Raw genomic sequence first — 6,000 nt, 5'->3', positions numbered from 1 at the left:
CATCTCTTCTTGGAAAAAAGCTTTGATCACCTTGCTGTCAGTATCCTGTGACCTTCCTTCTATAGTGTTCCAAAAACTGTTTGGCTTGGCCGCTGAAATGTGGGGTTCAATTTACAGGCCATGCTTGATTACTAATCTTCATTTGGAATGCAAATTTAAGTATGGATATGACAGTTGGGGCCGAATGGTTAAGAAAGGTGGCAGGGAGAAAGGCAAGTGGAGAATATGCCAGATAAGATCTCTGATCTTTCAGAAGGCATAATAGAAAATAGCAACTGTCCCCCCCACAAACCCTACCTACTACTACGTCTACGGCCTCTACCAATCAGATGGTATTGTGGAAATACATTTTTTGGTATGGTGGCTAATTCCGTATCCTGCTAATCTCTTTTACTAGACAGCAAACTTCAAGGAAGAAGAATCTTCGACACTATACCTACGATATTGTCTGGTCCCAAAAGCAAAACAAAAACAAAAACAAAACAAAACAAAAAAACTTAGCAAATGTGTGCTGAATGAATATACACAGAAGAAAGAAAGGGAAGAAATGGAAGGGAATGGGGGGGGCAGGGAAGGAAGGGGGGAAGTAGATAGGAAGGGTTCTACGGGGAACTGGCTGGCATTGCTACATGGAGCTAGAATGCTTTATACACTAAGAGTGTCCTTCAAACCCAAGCATAAACTGAAGATGCGGGATGAAATCCTTTCTCTTTCCTAGGTATGCTTTTTTCTCCCACCTCTGCCACTTCTGCCACTCAACAAACAGGCAAACCAATAAGAAAATAACACAATGATTGGATCGCAGGAAATACTAACCCCCTTTAAAAACCTCAGTAACTTTTTGTTATGGAATTGCTTTTCATATAATGATCCTTAGCCTAAATTACTTTCTATCCTATCAGCCCACACCGAACTCTTTCGACTCTAATCGTTTTAGCATTTTACACGCATATAAGAGTCTGTATTATATAAAATTTGTATTCCATTTTATGTCACTGTCACTATTTGGCTAAATAGATTGTAACTTCTAGAGGGTTTGGACGTGGCTTAGCATTCTTGAATTATTTCACAACACCTAGCATCCTGTTTTGCATCTAGGAGTTACTCAGTAAACAAGTTTGTTAATTAAAATACTATGCAATGCAGGGTACCTGGGTGGCTCAATTGGTTAAGTGTCTGCCTTCGACTGCTTGGTTCATGACCCCAGGGTTCTGGTCTCCCTGCTGTGTGGGGAGTCTGCTTCTTCCTTTTCCTCTTCACCTGCTTGTGTGCTCTCTCTCTCTCAAATAAATAAAAATCTTTTTTTTAAAAGATTTTATTTATTTATTTGGCAGATAGAGATCACAAGTAGAGAAGCAGGCAGAGAAAGGAGGAAGCAGGCTCCCTGCTGAGCAGAGAGCCCGATGCGGGGCTCGATCCCAGGACCCTGAGATCATGACCCAAGCCGAAGGCAGAGGCTTTAACCCACTGCGCCACCCGGGCACCCCTCAAATAAATAAAAATCTTTTAAAAATATTAAAAAAATACTACAAAACAGGACACCTGTTTTTGCTAAAATGAAGGAATCTTATTCTTCCCATGTTTTACATCTTACCATTAAAAAAAAAAAAAAAAACCCTGGATATAGCACAGTTAAAAAGCACAGGACATTCCAAAAGGCGAAAAAAGTAGATTGTCTTCCCAGGGACATAGGGACTTGAGGAATGACGTAGCCATGGGTTCTCTTCGAGATATATATATATATATAACGTGCTATGGAATCCACCGACCCAGAACTACCAACAAGCATGGACCCAAAAAAAAAAAAAAATCCAAGAAACACCTGTTCCTTCTAGCAAAAGAACCAGAAAAAGCATGGCCTGATAATAGCAACATTTTTGGAATTCTCACAGTACTCCAGCCAACCCTCAACAGGAAAATCATATGCTACTCTCCTGTGGTTTCAGTAGTGCTGAGTGGGGAGTAGTTGATCTCCTGCTCTATTCCCAACCCCAGCAAAAGTCGGTAGCAGCATTTCCATTTTCCAACCAGTGGTAAGTGCAGTCAAGCATGGAACTACACTTCCATCTCCTACATGACAGAAGATGGTGGTGCTAGAGTTCCCAAGCTGGGGAGTGTCAGCAAAGACAAGCAGTGATCAGAGCCTCCACTCACAATGGGCACAAAGAGACTTAATCAGATAATGCGAAATGGGCTCATCTCCACTGTACTTTACCTCCTCTCCTCTCATATCAACGGGATCCAAAAGCAAGCTGAGCCTCCACCTTCCACTGGGATCAATAAGACTGTATGGACCATGTGAGTAGAGAGACTCCGAAGGATTACAATTCCTCCCCAGCCCACCTTCACATCAGCTGAACCCAGTGAAAAAGCTCAGCCTCCAAACCTACCAGACCTCAACAAGGTGGAAATGAAGTGGTGTGTAGTTGAAGCTCTGTACCCTCACAGCCTCTGTTTCCAGCAAGGTCCAAAGGGAAGCTAAGGTTATAAGTTCATTCCCAGCTGACAAGACAATGCCAGTTCATGTTCCATTTGACTAGGAAAGTGTTGGGTCACCTGGATGGCTCAGTCAGCTAAGAGTTTGCCTTTGTCTCAGGTTATGATCCCAAGGTCCTGGGATCGAGTCCTGCATCCAGCTCCCAGCTCAGCAGGGAGTCTGCTTCTCTCTCCTCCTCCTCCTGCCTGCTTGTGTTGTCTCTCACTCTCTCTCTGATAAATAAATAAATAAAATCTTTTAAAAAGCCGTCACCAGAGCTGAGTAGAGAGGTGGACTTCCACCTTACTTATTTACAATCCAGAAGTCTAAGTCAGTGATCTACTTTTTATCAAGGTGGTATTGGTGGAGCCAAGCAGGATCCAATTTTTTTGGTAGATTGTATTTTTTAAGGGCAGATTTAGGTTCAAAGAAATATGGGGTAAGATGTACGGATTTCCCATATACTCCTAACTGCCACACAAGCACAGCTTCTCCAATTATCAATGTCCCCCACCAGAGTGATGCATTTGTCACAGCTGCTAAACCTACATTGACACATCATTGTCACCCGAAGCCCATAGCTTCCATTAGGATCCATTCTTGATGTCGGACAGCTTATGAGTTTGTACGAATGTATAATGACATGAATCTTCTATTCTAGTACCATACAGAGTTGTTTTGCTGGCCCTAAAAATCTTCTGTGCTCTGCCTATTTATGCCTCCCTTCCCCTAATTCCTAGCAATCACTGATCATTTAACTGTCTCCACAGTTTTGCCTTTTCCAGAATGTCACCCAGTTGGAAATGCATAGTATGGAGCCTTTTCAGATTGGCTTCCTTCACTTAGTGAAATATTTTGTGGAGAAACTAATCTGAACACTTGCACAGCCATCAACACCCAAGCTCTGATATAGAAGCAGAGAAGACTAATTTTAAGATTGCTCCAAATGTGATACTGTGGAAGGTAAGCATGAGAGAAGGGACAAGACAAAGAACTAAGGGTGCTCATCAGAGAACACATCAGTGATTGGCCATTGGATCAAGGCTGGGAAAAAGTATACTAAGTTGAAAGCTGATGGACTAAGAGAAAGTTGAAAAATGTGGCAGAAAATCTTATTAGCTTCAAAAAGCAGGAGTAATGAGAGTGAATGAGCTGGAAGAAGAGAAGTTTGTAGTCAGATAGTAGGATGAGAATTCATGATATAGCCATGGACATGGGTTAATTAGAGCTGGTACATGGGAATGTTTGAGGAGTCAAGGGTCTGAGAGTGGTTTATAGATTTTAAAGTCATCCAAGAAAATGAAAGGACAAGGAATTGGAAAGAAAAAAGGTACATAAGGAAGAATATGCTTTAGCTGGACAGATCAGCAGCAGCAGCAAACATTCATATAGCTCTTACTAAATGCCAGAGACCGTTCTAAGCACTTTAGATATATTATGTCATATAACTCTCCCAACTTCCTTATTAAGAAGGCATTATTGACACTTTACAGAGGAGAAAATGGACACACAGAGATGGTAGGGAACTTGCTGAGCTACACTGCCAAGTAAGTAAAAGATCTAGGATTGAAACACCATGTGATGCCAGAGTTCACGTTCTTGCCTACTATGCCATGGTACCTGGAAGTCGGACAGAGAGGGGCAGAGGGTAGAATAACTCAGTGACTGTCAATACAGGACACTAAATCTGTGGGCCAGGATATGAATAGCCTCTGAGAAGGCCACATGGGAAAGAGTGTTCCTTGAAAGGATCCATGTTTCAGTTAAGGCAAGGAATTTGTGGGAGAGAAGGTTGGTGCCCCATGCATAGGCATTGGGTATCCAGCGTTCCCTTATATGCCAGCAAGTTTCTGTTGACTGAGGCAGAATGACTGAGGAACAAACCTTTTGGAAGGGAGGATAATGGCTCCCTAATAATCCTGTGTCTTAATCCTAGGAACCCATGAATAAATTATGTAACACACAATAAGAAAAAAAAAAAAAAAGGTTTCCAATCAGATAACCTTGTGGATAACCTTGCAATAGGAAGATGATCCTGAGTTACCTGGATAATGTAAATAGGGTCCTCATAAGTGGAAGAGGGAGGCAGAAGAGAGGAAACCTGACAGATGGCACATGAAAAGGACTTTGCTTAACGTTGCTGCCTTTGAAGTAGAAGGAAATGCTTTACGAGCCAAGGAAAGCCTCCAGAATTGGAAAATGAAAGGAAATGTGCTCTCTTCTAGAGCCTCCACGGGAAAATGCAGCCAGGCTGACATTTTGGTTTCAGCTCACCACGATTCACTGTGGACCTCAGACTAACAGAATTGTACGCTGATTAACAGTAATAATAGGCATAATAATAACAAACAAAATAATAATACATTCGTGATGCTTTGTTAAATCAGCCATGGGAAACTAATACAACCCTAAGCCAGTGAGAGACAGGAATTGGAAGATGAGCACCCCAGCTTCCTCTCCCCTGAGTGGAGCAACTTAAATGCATTGTTCTCAGAGGTGCATAGGAAGCTAGAACACCGGTTACCCACACCCATCTCTGCTTACCTTCTAATTAAAACACAGTATTGACTTTCTTCCTTTTCCTGTGTCATTTCTTCCCTGATACTCCCCAGGGGATCATTTCTCTAATAAACCACTTGCATACTAATCCATGGGACTGCTTCTGGGGGAACCCAGAGTAGGATAGATATTAAAGAAAATTTCTATGAAATTGAGGATAATGTAGGGGACATTTTTTCTTACAAAGTGATGATTTCCAATAGAAACTCTGTAAGGAGGATTGTAAAGAGATAATGAGCCATATTTCTGGGACTTTCAAAATGATACAAGTTTTGATCAAAATTTTCAGACACCTAGATGGTGCTTATTCATTTATTAAAATATAATTATTCAAATGGAATTAGTTTCTTAAATATATGAGTATAATTTTGTCTCCTCTCTTAAATATCACTAAAGTGGTCAAAATGTAATTTTCATGAAAATGAATTAAATTTAGATTTAATTAAACTGTTCTTTTGAACTTTGCAAACTCCAATGCCAAGTGAATTATGTTATTATTAATACTTTAATTAACCATCTTTCTTTTATTTAATTTGTATAAATCCTAATTTGAAATAGTACCTTCAATTTAAAAATGTACATACACCTGACATTTCATTGAAAAATTAAAGGTTATACCCATTTTTGTACCACACAGCTATCTCATTTGATTTATATCAATAACCATATGCCAATAAGTTAATAACTTAATTTCACCTATTCACAGGCCATCTAAGAGTTTCGATTTATGTATGAAACTTAAGGTAATAATCATGATCGTTGAAATTACAGTTGAAAACATTGTCTTATAAAGTCAATCAACTTTTTAAAAATTCAGCACATAGTATCCATGTAGAACTTAGTTCAACAGCCTTCCAAGGGTGTTTTTACTTCAAGGTGGTAGAAGAGTAGTGGCTTCAATGGAAAGCGAACAAATAAACATTTCTACAATCCAGGCCCTATCAAAGCTGCACACACTGCTCTGT

The sequence above is a fragment of the Mustela lutreola genome, chromosome X (assembly GCF_030435805.1).
Source record: "Mustela lutreola isolate mMusLut2 chromosome X, mMusLut2.pri, whole genome shotgun sequence".
Classification (NCBI taxonomy): Eukaryota; Metazoa; Chordata; class Mammalia; order Carnivora; family Mustelidae; genus Mustela; species Mustela lutreola.
The sequence above is the reverse complement of the archived record's forward strand: the minus strand, read 5'-3'. Positions refer to the sequence as shown.